The sequence below is a fragment of the Ambystoma mexicanum genome, chromosome 5p (assembly GCF_040938575.1).
Source record: "Ambystoma mexicanum isolate Mex_15411 chromosome 5p, UKY_AmexF1_1, whole genome shotgun sequence".
NCBI classification, from domain to species: domain Eukaryota; kingdom Metazoa; phylum Chordata; class Amphibia; order Caudata; family Ambystomatidae; genus Ambystoma; species Ambystoma mexicanum.
In genome coordinates this window covers 837,161,081-837,173,653 of record NC_090930.1, presented here as the reverse complement: position 1 = coordinate 837,173,653, position 12,573 = coordinate 837,161,081, and the positions used below count along the sequence as shown (strand labels likewise).

The 12,573-nt window shown below is 48.6% G+C and overlaps 1 protein-coding gene and 1 non-coding gene across 5 annotated transcripts in view; one reads left to right on the top strand and one right to left on the bottom strand.

Annotated features, from left to right (window-relative positions):
* ANLN (anillin, actin binding protein) overlaps window positions 1–12,573 on the bottom strand; it is a 728,409-nt gene that overhangs the window by 616,896 nt on the left and 98,940 nt on the right. The window lies entirely within an intron of this gene.
* LOC138481820 (U1 spliceosomal RNA) lies at window positions 4,893–5,059 on the top strand. Its single transcript, XR_011274430.1, has one exon. It is a non-coding gene; the product is annotated as a U1 spliceosomal RNA (small nuclear RNA).

Genomic DNA, 12,573 nt, shown 5'->3' with positions numbered 1-12,573 from the left:
AGCAAAATGCCCAACCACCACCGGATTTGTGAGCGTGACTGAACAAGCATCTGTGTTAAGGTAAGCACCAATCACGCACAAGTATGTTAGACATGAGACAATAGGAATGCCTGTAGATGCAAGATCCTAAATAAAGGAAAAGAACAGTCTATAGACACCTGATTAGCTGCCTTTCTAGGCACCACTAAGAAACAAAGCCACCTGCTCCTGTACCGAGCTCGCGTGGAAGGCTTTCGCGCAGCATGGATGATGCGCAGGTCGTCCTCCGAGAGATGGAACTGAGCTAGGGACCTGCACTAAGGAACCATGCCGAAGGATTGTGGGGCAGGATGCAAGACCAGTTTGATCTGGTGTAGAAGATTATGTTGAAGCTTCGAGAACCAGAACCTTGCTGGCCACCAAGGAGCTATGAAAATTAGAGAGCAGCTGTGCAAGCTCCATTTCAACAGCACCTGATGAATCGAGGGAAGGCAAACGCAAACCTGCCGTTCCACGAAATCTCCAGCGCATCCCCAAGCAATCCCCGACTGTCCCTGGAAGCATAGCATGGAAGTTTCTTGTTGGAGGGTGCAGCAAACAAGTCCACAGTTGGGAGTCCACCACTGAGAATTCCCACTTTTAGTTTGCTACCAACCGGCAGCTGAGAGTCTGCCTGTATATTCTCTAGACCCAGGATATGTTCTGGACTGCCGATTACCAAATCTGAATGGCCAAGTCCATTAGCAGCAAAGCTCTGGTGCCCTGCCCTCCCCCGCCCTGCTTGTTCACATAGAACATTGCCACAGAGTTTGTCTGAATCCGAACCATTGGAGGGCAGGAAAGCCTTCAGGGCCAGAAAAAGGGCCAAAAGCTTGAGGACAGGGATAGGGCGTTCTCGATCCAGAGGAGACCGTAGATCGAAAACTTCCAGATGGTTCAACGTTGCCCCCATCCAAGTAAGGTTGAATCAGTTAATGTGACCTTCGCTGACAGATCCCAAAAGGGAGTCCACACCACCAGTTTGAGAAGTCTGGCACCATTGGAGATCGGGAATCAGGTCCCGAAATCCCTGGAATTAAAATGGGAGTCTGGATCCGTTTCATCTGAGCGTTAAGTCTTATTTTCAACCTCGCCAGAGGGAAGGCCAAGGCACAAGCGGCCATGAGCCCTAGGAGACGCTGAAACCACCACGCCCGACCAGTGGGTGGAATTGAGGAACACAGAGCACATCTGCAATAAGTCCCTCATCCTGTCGCCGGTCAGAAAGACCCAGTCACTGAATGGGGGTCCAGCGACAAACTAAGAAAATCAGGTCCTGTGCTACCTACCGTCATTGATGAGGTTCTCCAGTTCACTGGCAATCCCAGAAAAGTAAAGCAGATGGAGAAGCAAGTGCAAGCGAGCCGCTGCTTTACAGGGACAGTGGCTCCAAAGGAGCCAGACGTCCAAATAGAGATAGACTAACTTTTATTCTGAGGAACGATGCGATTACAGCCGTCATCTTCGTAAAGACTCGCAGCGCTGGGCTCAACCCGAAGGGGAGGACTGTTAAAAATGATCGGCCCACACCAAAATAAATATGAATTTGGGGTGTTGACACCAAAATCGGTATATGCAGATACGCATCTTGAAGCGCCACTACGCAGAGTCAATCGCCCTTCAAGAGGGAGGACGGATTTGCGTGGGCGTTCTTGAATCTTTCTTGTGGAATGTACATTTTCAAATCAGACGGGTCAAAGATAATGTTCAGGCCAGCCTGGTTGGGCTTTGGCACTGTAAAAATAGGTGAACAAAACCCCCATGCCCTGTTCTGGCAGAAGAACATGTTCTACCACGTTCGAATCCAGAAACTTCTGAACTTCGGCACAGAGCGAGTGGGACCCTGTCTGATGCAAAGGTGGACGGGATGGAGGGAATCGTCTGAAGGGGCAGACGACGCAACACCAAACGGGCGACTGACAAGACCCCCAATCGGTTTGTTGTGATGGTCCTCAAAGCCAAGGAGATACGCGCCTCCCCACCGCAATGACATGGGACCATCATTTGGCAGATCTATCCATCTGCGGAGTGGGTAGTAGACCCAGCAGAAGAGGTCAAGGAGTGGGAGAAAAAACATCACGAGCGGAAATCCAGCTTCTGGGAAAAAGATGCTCTGGTTGTTGGAGGCTTTGCAAGGACTGAGAAAGATTTTTCTAGTAAAGTACTAGTCTTAGTCTTTGCCAGCTCATCGTCGGAGAAACTATGAATTAGCTCCTTGCCCTCAAAGGGGAGGTCAAGGACGACCTCCTGAACCTCCTTTGAAAACGTGGTCGCGTGAAGCCATGCCTGGCTAATCATATCAACATCAATCATGAGGCCACGCGCAGAGGTATCTATATGATGCGCTGCTACCTCCAGCAAATCCTGGCATCTGACAAGCCGGTCCGGAAACAGTCAAGACGATCCTAGGAATTAATTTTCAAACTCCGACAACCCTCTCCATAACAAGGTTAGCTGTCGCCAGGACTGCCTTAATTTGCTGGACACAGGTGAAGACCGGCTTTCGCAAAACCATTCTTCCCTACCCCTTCTAGAACCATGTCCCCCTTGTGATACAGAGGAGGAAGAATGAAAATTTACACTGGAGAGTCGCTGCCGCGACAGCAGTGGAAGAAGAAAGCAGACACACAGCCAAAGGAATCTCTTCAGAAGGCCGATGCTTGTACTTGGCGTCAATCCTCTTGTTAATGTGATGGCCTGTATGGGGTTTTTCTCACTTTGCAGGCCTCTGCCAGAATGTCCTTTTGCAAGAAAAGACCTGAACCCTTGTGACTTGCGCTTACGGGCCCCCATCCCCCAATCCGCAAAGATCTGGGCCTGGCTTCTAGACCTGAACACCTTGAGGGCCCAGACAAAATGGCCAACACAGGCCGAGGCGCCATTTTGTGACCCTCTGAAATTTTAGGAGCCATGGAATGAAGATTAGCACCTTCGAAGGATCCTTGGCAGAGCCAGTACTGAGACTTTGATCAGCAGTGTGTCCGACTTTATCACTACTTAGCTAGGCCGGTTTAATGTTTGCCATCCGAGGTTCCCCTCCTAGGGGATAATCTGGTCCCTTTAGACCAGGGTTGTCCAACAAGCGGCCCGCGGGCCACAATGCGGCCCTCCAAGCAGTTCGCGCAGCCCGCAAGCTCAAAAGGTAAAGAAATAAAACGAACTTCCTCGGGTGACCCCACGATCACCCGAGGAAATTAGTCCTCGGCCACCAACCCAGCTAATTTATTTATTTCTGCAATGTTGGTCGGATCCGACATACATTGCAGAAATGGTTGTGGAGTTACAGTTCTCAGCAACGACCCGGTTAATTTATTTATGAAATGTTTGTCGGATATCCGTCAAACATTGAATAAATAAATACATTAACTGGGTTGTGGCTTCCGGGAGGGCTAGGGCTAGGCCAGCGCCTGCCTTCTCACCCTCACTTAGCGGGGTTCCAGAACGGGCCCAAACCCTGTACTCTTGCTTGAAACTCATACTGCCTCTGCACAGGCAATGCACCTCTCTGCAGCTCTTCCCCTGTGCACCCTTCTCTGTGCACCACCCTCTACTCAGGCAATACACCTTTTGCTGCAGCTCTCTCCCCTTGTGCACCTTTTTTGCACCACTCCTCTGTGCACCACTCAGATCAGCCAGTGAACCCTCCTCTGCAGCCTTCTCCCTGCACACCACTCTCCTCTGTGTATCACTCTCTTCGCCGCCTGTGCACCGCTCTACATTCCTCTTCCCTGCACACTGCACTCTTCTGGGCATCACTCTCTTCTCAGCAAATGCAGCTGACCTTGCAGATCTATACCTTGCACATCCTTCTGTGCACCACTCTGCTCTGTTCACCACTACCCGCTCAATCAATGTACCCCTCTTTGCATCCCTCTCTCAGGCACACCACTTCTCATACAATGCACCTCCTTACAGCTGTCTCTCTGCATACCGTTCTTTTCATTACTCTCCTCTGTGCACTACTTTCTGCTCAGACAATGCACCTCAGTTTGCAGCCTTCTGTGCTGCACGAGGTTCTACACACCACTGACCCCTATCTGTCATCCCAGAGTTTGGTGCAAGAGGCACTTCCCCCGATTTACTGTGTGCACTAGTTTCTGGGCAGCTCTGTCTTTTTTGCCCTGCTCTTTGCACCTCACCCGTCAGTGCACCACTCTGTGCACTTCTCTCATGTATGTATTGCTCTGCATCTCTCCCCCTCTGCTGTACACCCCGCCCTCCCACAGTTTATTTGTTTATAGTCCTTTATAGCGCCGAGGACCCTAGAATTTTATAGCGCTAGGTAGAGATATAGCAAGTCATCAGAGGCTTAAACACATTAATTTAAATAGGTGTGGAAAAGGTACGTTTAAAAAGGTTTTATAAAGAAAGGTAAAACTAGTTTGTGCTTTTAAAAGTGGGCATTCGGGGTTCCCAAATGCATGGAGCTTTAGATGCAAGTGTTTTAACCCTTTCACCCCCCCAACCCCTCCCCTTGAAGGTTGTGCAGAATTTATTTGTGCAGAATTTATTTTGCTGCAGTCAAGCTCCGAGCAGCTCATCGGGCCCACAGCCCTGGTTTATTGGTGAAAGAAATAAAGTAAGGTGTGCAAGTGGTTACACACAGAGCCCCTCGTCTTGCGGCAAATTAATTTTGCTGCAGTCAAGTGGGACAGCGCTGAGCAGCTCAGGTCCACAGCATTCACTGGAGAGGTCAAGTGTGCAGGCCTCCAACCCCAGACCTGTGCGCCCCATGATATCAGGTGCCTGCTCAGAGCTTCCGTGGAGGGGATGGGGTGGGGGGTTGGAGAGGGGCAGGTCTGGGTCTGCCTTCTCACCCTCGCTTAGCAGGGCTTCCAGAACGGGCCCAAACCCTGCCCTCTTGCTTGCAACTCATACTTACCTGGGAGGGGAGAATCTGTGATCACAAAGGCAGATCTCCCAGGGTGGGCGAGGCTCACCCACTGCGCATTGGATTTGCGGACCCCTGCTATGTCCCCAAATGCGGGATACTCCACTACATTATTTCTGGTAGTGGGGTCAGTGTTCGCGCTTTCCCCTGATTTATTGGTCAAAGAAAGAAAAGGTAAAGTGTGCACTAGGCCTGCTAGGTTGGTTGCACAGAGCCCCTGGTCTTGTGGCAGAGATTGAGCGCACTGCCAGTGCGTGCCCACGCGCTGCTCTACCAATGCGTGCCCACGCGCTGCACTACCAATGCGTGCCCACACGCTGCACTACCAATGCGTGCCCACACGCTGAATCCCACAGGGGTTCGCTGGTGGGCCCATGAGAATTCCCAATAGCGATGCCGATATTCAGCTTGTTAGAAAGAAAAAGTGGAAAACTGTTGTGGGGTCAATGCAACTTAATAGGAGAATATCACAAGCAACTAACCTTTGATCACCGCCCGTACACCAAAAGCTATCTTTGGGACTGCATGCCTATCACTGCCTGTGATGCTATTGTGTCAGGTCACACAATATCGCTTTTTCATATACTGCTTTGGGTGAGGTGGTTTACTTTTGGCTCACCGGCCCACTGGACGACAAAACGTTAATGCTTCGGCCCTATATCTAAAAAGGTTGGACAAGCCCACTTTAGACCCTAACTGGGGAGCCTCGACCTTGCTGGTGCTTCTTTTAATCCCTTGAGAGCCTCATGAGTGACCCCAGTGCGTTTAGCCCGATGGAGAACCTCGGAAGCGACCTGGTACACAAAGCCCCCCAGAGTGGGAACCTCGGAGGAAACTCGGGAATCCAGATTAAACCCCACTTGGGGTACCTCAGGGCAAACCCTGGTAAGGCTACACCTGATGCAACTCCAACACCAGATGACCACTGGAAGGAGTCACCCGGGTGAGGTGCCCTAAAAAGAAGAGTACTTACCGGATGTTTCTTCTTTTATTCAATGAAAATCCGAAGATATACCGGAGGCGTGGAGTGGAAGACTTCCTCCCACCTGACAAGCCTTCTCTGAAGGGTGCGGACCGAAAGGGAGTCGCAATAGAAGCAGGTGTCCTACCGATGGCCTGAGCCCAGGCACTCGAGACAAAGAATGTGAGGATCCGCCGCCACGTAGTCTCATCCGCAGGAGGAACGCAAGGTTAATCCTTTAGGCAGCGGCGTAAGAAAAGACTGACGCAGAACCGGAGCAAGAAGACATTGAAGGACCATTTGGGGAAAAATAAACCCAATGATGCAAGTGCATCCGACCCCGAACGCACAGAGAAAAGGACTGAAGGGCGATGCGCTGTGTGGGGCTCAAGAAGTTGGGGCTAATGCCACATGTCATAGCCCCTGGTAAAAAATAAATAGGACAATATTTTTGATGCTACAAAAAGTGCTTCGGTCCATTCACGAAGGACGGAGTGTCCCACAAGTATGGAGGAAAGGGGACAGGACATGAGTAAGGAAGAAAACGAGACTACACTAAAGAGACAAAGGCAGATGGAAAAGCATCAAGAGGGGTTAGCAATTAGATTGGTTCTTTGGAGCAGGAGGCTCAGCGAAACCTCAAAGGGGGTAAAGCAGGTAAAAGGAATAAACAGAAGGAACAGCAAGCAGGGGAGAAAAGTGACAATTAAGTTTGTCATTCAAATTCTCTGGGGTAGATGAAGAGGGAATGTGTTCCCTGGCAGCAGAATGCCTGCTCTCTGCATAAAGAATCCCTGGCCTTCCTCAGCTAGGGAGTTGGGGGGGAATCCTCTATTGCAATCAGGGGGAGCAACGCATGTACATCTTCCTGCAAAGCAAAGACAATTTGGCTGCGAGGAGAAAGGGTGGTTGGGGGGGGGGGGCTCTACCCTGTGGAGACCATGGTCCAGGCATCCTGTGCAAAGTAAATCAATGTGAAACAGGCTCCCCCCACACACTGATCCTAATGGCAACCTTTTTGCCTTGGAAGCTACAAGAGGCCTTAGCGGTCTTCTACCTCTTTCTGGGCAGAGACCTTCAAGTGCAGTACTGCCCGTCTAATGCTGCCTGTGCTACTTAATTTTTCTCTGCATTGGAGATCGTGCTTGAAGTCTTGCATCGCTCCTGTCCATTGCCATACTGCGAGCTGCAGTGTCAATCAGCTGCTGACTCCAAATGAGCACTGCCTAGCATTCACTATGCCAGAGTGCAAGTCTTTGTCCTGGGCCAATAACCCAAACCCCCCCAATGACTTTTGATAATTTAACATTATGTGCCTGGTGTAGGTGCAACAAACTATTAGCATGTGGCCTCTTCCAAACCTCTGTTGCCACCTTAACCACACCATCCTGAAAGGAAACCTTGTCCTCTTAGTACCAAACATGGAGAAACAGAGCTCAACATAACAAGAGCTTTAGATTAGCAGCAAGCAGACCCTGTAAATCCTAGCTGGTGTGAAAAAAAAAGAAAGAAAAGCACACCATCGTGCAGGAAACTTCAGGATCATCCCCTTGATCCATTCACTGATGGATTGCAGATCATTTTGCCCAGGTACTGCAAGGAAAAAAAATATGTAATAACAGTCAGACAAAATGCTTTATTCTGCAATTTTGCCATTAGCAACACTAAACTAAAAATGGCGAGATGTTGAGAGGCAGCAAAGAAACTAATGCTGCAGGAGCCACCCGGAAAAAGGAGGAAATGAAGGTGTACTGCTTGATTAGGTCCATAATGAGGCCCCTAAAGTTAAACCTTTTGAAAGTGAGATTACAGGAAAGCTTAAACAAGTGTGTCCCAGAATGACATACATTACACACCGTAATCGTATTTCTGGTGCTTGTATCTGCTTAGATACACATGCTGTGCATTTTGTCCGACATCCAGTGGTAATCACGTAGTATTGCATCTTTCTTACGAAGATCAAAAAGGAACGTTGACATGGGCAGGACTAATGCTATCCCTAACTTGACGTTTAAGTGTACCCAAAATCCTTCACGTGTCGAGGTCCCACTGGTTTTTGTTCTGCCGTGAGGGAGACTTCTAGAATGCGCGAGTGAGCACAGAAGAAAATAAGGTGGAAGAGGTCTTTGTTCCTTCTCCAAGAGGGGAGGAAGGGTGGGTGCATGTGAATCTAAGCAGATACAAGCACAAGAAATAAGATCACAGCAAGTAATGTATGTCTTGTAAATCTTCTTAGAATCACATGCTGTGCATAGATTAGCGAGCAGTAACAGGAGATGGTGGTGGGATGTGTGAAAGAACAGAAGCAAAGAGATGTCTTAGCACTGCTTGTCCCACATGAGAATCAGACTGTGTGGGTCTAAGCAGTACTGTTGAGTGAACGTGTAAACAACTCCAGGTACTGCTTTGCCAATATAATCAAGAGGAATATTTCCAATAAAGGCTATAGTAGCTCCTGTGCCTCGAGTAGAATGTGCTCTAGGGGTAAAGGGTAAATCTATTTTCCCAAGAGAAAATCAGTGTGATGCCTTCACCAATCCATCTAGATATGGCAGAGTTCAAGACAAGGTTCACCTTCATTATCAGCAGCAACAGAAGCAAATAGGTTTGTCTTTCTTGGTGTTTTTTCTTTTTTTTTTTTAATTAAGGTAATACATCACTGCTCTAACATCTAGTGTATGAAGACTTCTTCCAGCTGAGTTAGTAGGATGCTGGGAAAAAGTTGGAAGGTCGATGGATTGTTCACATGGAATTTAGAAATTGAGGCGCGAAGTGTGGGCGTGTACGTAGTACCGCTTTGTCCTTATGAATGGTTACAAATGGGTCTTGAACGGAGAGAACCTGCAGTTCCTCATCTCTCCAGTCAATTGCCACTAGGAAGGCAGTCTTATAACCAGATGACAAAACCTTCCACTTATTGGAGTAACAATGTCTCGTGTTAGGCTTCCATGCTTCTTTAAGAATTTCCCTACATCTTTGAGGTAGTTGGAGGTGCCCGAACTTATTTCAGGAACAAAGCTGCTAGGTTGAGTGTTTGAGGGCACAGGTGAAGTGTCTTCCCTTGGTCCTGTGACAGCTTGTTGTATGGTCAAGGCAGTTTCCTCGGTGGGGAGACTGACATTCTCATCAGATGAGGTAACCATGGCGGTCAAGCCTACATTGGTGCCACCAGGATCAGCATGACTTGTTCCGGATGAATCTTGTGAACTATACTGTTGAGTAGGGGGAATGGGGGATGGGGGGGGGGGGGGGGGAGTAGGGGAATGAGGGGCGGGGGGGGGGACACATAGGCAAATCTCCCTGACTAGGTTATCCAGAGACCGCCCCCTTTGGACTATTTGACGGTACCTGGAGGCGTAGTAAGGCATTGTGCTTTCTCCGATGTCTGGATGACCCCATTCTGCAAAAACGTGTAGAATGCATTCTTGCAATCGCCATTCGTGCTCTACAGGTAGATGCAAGTCTCCGCTGAGTACATCTGCCAGAGGATCGTGTTCCCCTGGAACGCGGTGATAGAAAATATTTTTGAGTGCCCATTTCCAAATATTCAGAGACAGTTTAGACACCACTGGAGAGTGAGTGCCCCCTTGTTTGTTCAGGTAATACATGGCTGTCGAGCTGTCTAGTACTAGAATGGTCTTCCCCTGTAGGTGTGTTTGAAAAACTTTCAGGGCTTTGAATACCACAAGAAGTTCTAACAGATTGATATGTTTGGTTGCTACTGATGGAGACCAAATGCTGCGTCTGTTTCAGGCGGTGTGCTCCCCATCCTGACGGGGATGTCCTTGGGGAGTTTGGCTTCTACTGTGTGGGTGGTGAAGTTTACCCTTTCAGGAGGTTCTCCTTCGAACCGCCACTGCAGCAACTGAACAAGGGCCGTCAAGACAACCACTAGATTGTCCCACAAACCGCTTCCCTGACACCATTGGCTCAAGAGCCATTCCTGCATACGGCGCATGCGCAGACGGGCGTGTGTAACCAGAAAGAAGCAGGCTGCCATCATCCCCAGCAGACACATGGCTTTCTGCACGCTTACTCGATGACTGGCTACATACCGAGGGATCTGGAACAGGTTTTGAACCCTTTCGTTACAAAAGACCAATAGTTCTCAGGCTGGGGAACAAATAACTAGAGAAAAATATAGACTGTTGGCAAACCAGATAATGTTTCACTTGGAAAGAGACAGACTTGCAGCCACAGATCTCAAGATTCCCATATCCGGATAAGGAAACCGGACACTGCCTGATCATTTTTAGTAGTTTTTTCCAGTCTAAAGCAAGCTCTTCAAACCTTTTCATACTTTACAATCGGAGTGGCTGCATCAGAGGAGGAAAAGCTTTATTCACATGTAGGACATTTTCCAAAAAAATGCTAACTGTAGTCACTTCCATTTCATACTTGGAGAACACTTCAGCTGATCAAGGACCTGGGACTTCAGTAAACAAAGTCCCAGCTGCTTATGTTGGGTACGATGATCGATTCAGAAGGAAGCATGCATCTCTTGCAAGAGGCTCAAAAGATGTTATGGCTGCAAGCATCATCAAGACGTAGTGGCATCTCTACTCGGTTAGACGAATCATGCATTTTACGAATCCTACAAGCGAGCGGGCTGCACATGCACCCGCAACAGAAATGCCTGAAGTTCAGTGGCAGGAAGAAGCCTGTCAATAGGAGGATAAAAGTTACCCAGACATAGAAAACTATTTAAGTCTCTTTACTGGTTGGCGACAAGTTATGTTGGAAGCTCTGTTTGGCCTTCACCCAGGAAGAAGAGACCATAGGGATAGATACATCCCTCTTATGGTGAGATCATCTTTCAGCCAGGATTCATGGTTCTTGCCAGTGCAGGTATATCAACCTGTAGGAGTTTCCATGGATCCATGTAGCCTTTAAATACTCTCCCCCTCAGATTCAGCGCAATTCAATACTAATGCAGACTGACAACTTGACCACTGTACAACTAGCAGGTTGGGATACGGTTGAGGGTTCGAGGGAGAGTGACCCATAACAAGGGCGATTATCTTGGGAGCAGTACACCTTCAGGATAAGAAAATTGAAGAGCAGACACTGAACTAAAATCTGGTTGAAGAGCATGAATTGGAGTTAGCATCTTTGAAGAATGGCGGCACCCAACTATACACCTTTAGTGCTACGGTGAACATAAAAAGGACCATACTCCACAAGGTTTTACTAACGCAGGTCCTTGGGCGCGGTCTCCAGAAGGGCACACTATTTATGCCCTTCACCCCCCCCCACCTGCCTCTGATCCCACAAAATAAAAGTGAAAAACGAAAATGAAGCAGTCTCAGGCGACAATTGGCCCCCTTGCTCTTTAATGCCTCTATAGCAGATTTGCGTAGCTCCTTCGCAGAAATGAATACCTATCCTCCAATAATGGGAACCTTTTCTATCCTGTACCTCTTGTATGCGAACAATTTGGCTTTGTTGGACTACACTCGCATAGGTCTCCAGAAAGCATTGTTGGCGGCTAATGATCATTTCAAGTGCGTGGGCCTAGAAATTACTGTTGCAAAATCTAAAATTCTTGTTTTAAATAAAGAATGAAGTAAACAAACAAGGAAATTTCATTGGTCGTTGAAGGGACAGAAATTGGATACGTCCAATGTTTTTTGGCGATATTAATGGGGATAGTTTTTGGGGTAAATGGAGCAGTGGTTGTAGGGGTGTCCCCCGCAGGTTTAATGGGTTAATCTTACCGCATAAATATGGCGCCATTCTTGTATGGCGATATTTTTGCGGGCCTTTATTAACACATGGAACCGATTTGTGTCCCTAATAAACTTAATTAACAATGGTTGCCTAGTAACACTTCAGTAATGCAATCTCTCAGTTAAGAGAATTAGACTTGCCCTGAGCTCTCACCCTCTGGCGAGGCAAAAAACCTCAGGGTCATCTTCAACTCCATTCTCTCGTTCTCTCCACACATCACAGACATCTCTAAAAAGTCCAATTTCCAACTGCATCTCCTCAGAGGTATTCTACCTTTCCTCACCTTCCCACCAGAAGCTCACTGTCTCCAGAGCCCTGGTTCTCACTAGGCTTGACGATTAACAGCCTCTTTCTCAATCTACCTAACTCTACCCTCTGCAACTCATCCAAAACAGGACCGCAAGACTTATCCATGGCCTCAAGCCTAGGGACCGCATCTCTGGCTTACAAATCCCTCCACTGGCTCCCTGTAGCTGCAAGAATCAAGTTCAGGATCCTCTGCATTGTCCACAAGGCCTTATGTGGCCAGGCCCTGTACTATGTCCAACGCTCTCCTCCCAAGTACCTTCCTTCCAGATTCGTCTACCTCCAATTCTCTAACGGGCAAGTCACTTCCCCAAGCAGAGACTGGGTGGTACATTTCTTTCCTCTGCAGGTGCCTCCCTCTGGAATGGCCTCCCTGCCACTCTCCGCCTTCAGCCGGACCTCGAGTTCCGGAAGCTCATCAAGACCTTCCTTTTCTCTGCCTCCCCCTAACCTATGCCTGCCGCCCCCCACCCAATCCCTAGCACTTGTCAGGCACTCCTGCACTGCCGCCTGCCTTGCACTTCCTGGGCATGTTCCCCTTGGAAGCCCTGCCTTCCTGCACTTAACCCAGGGCACTGTTCCATTGGGTGCACTTCTCCCCCATCCTCCCCACTGCAATTTGTGTCTGCACACTTGCACGATCTAAATTATACTAGGCCTAGTAAGA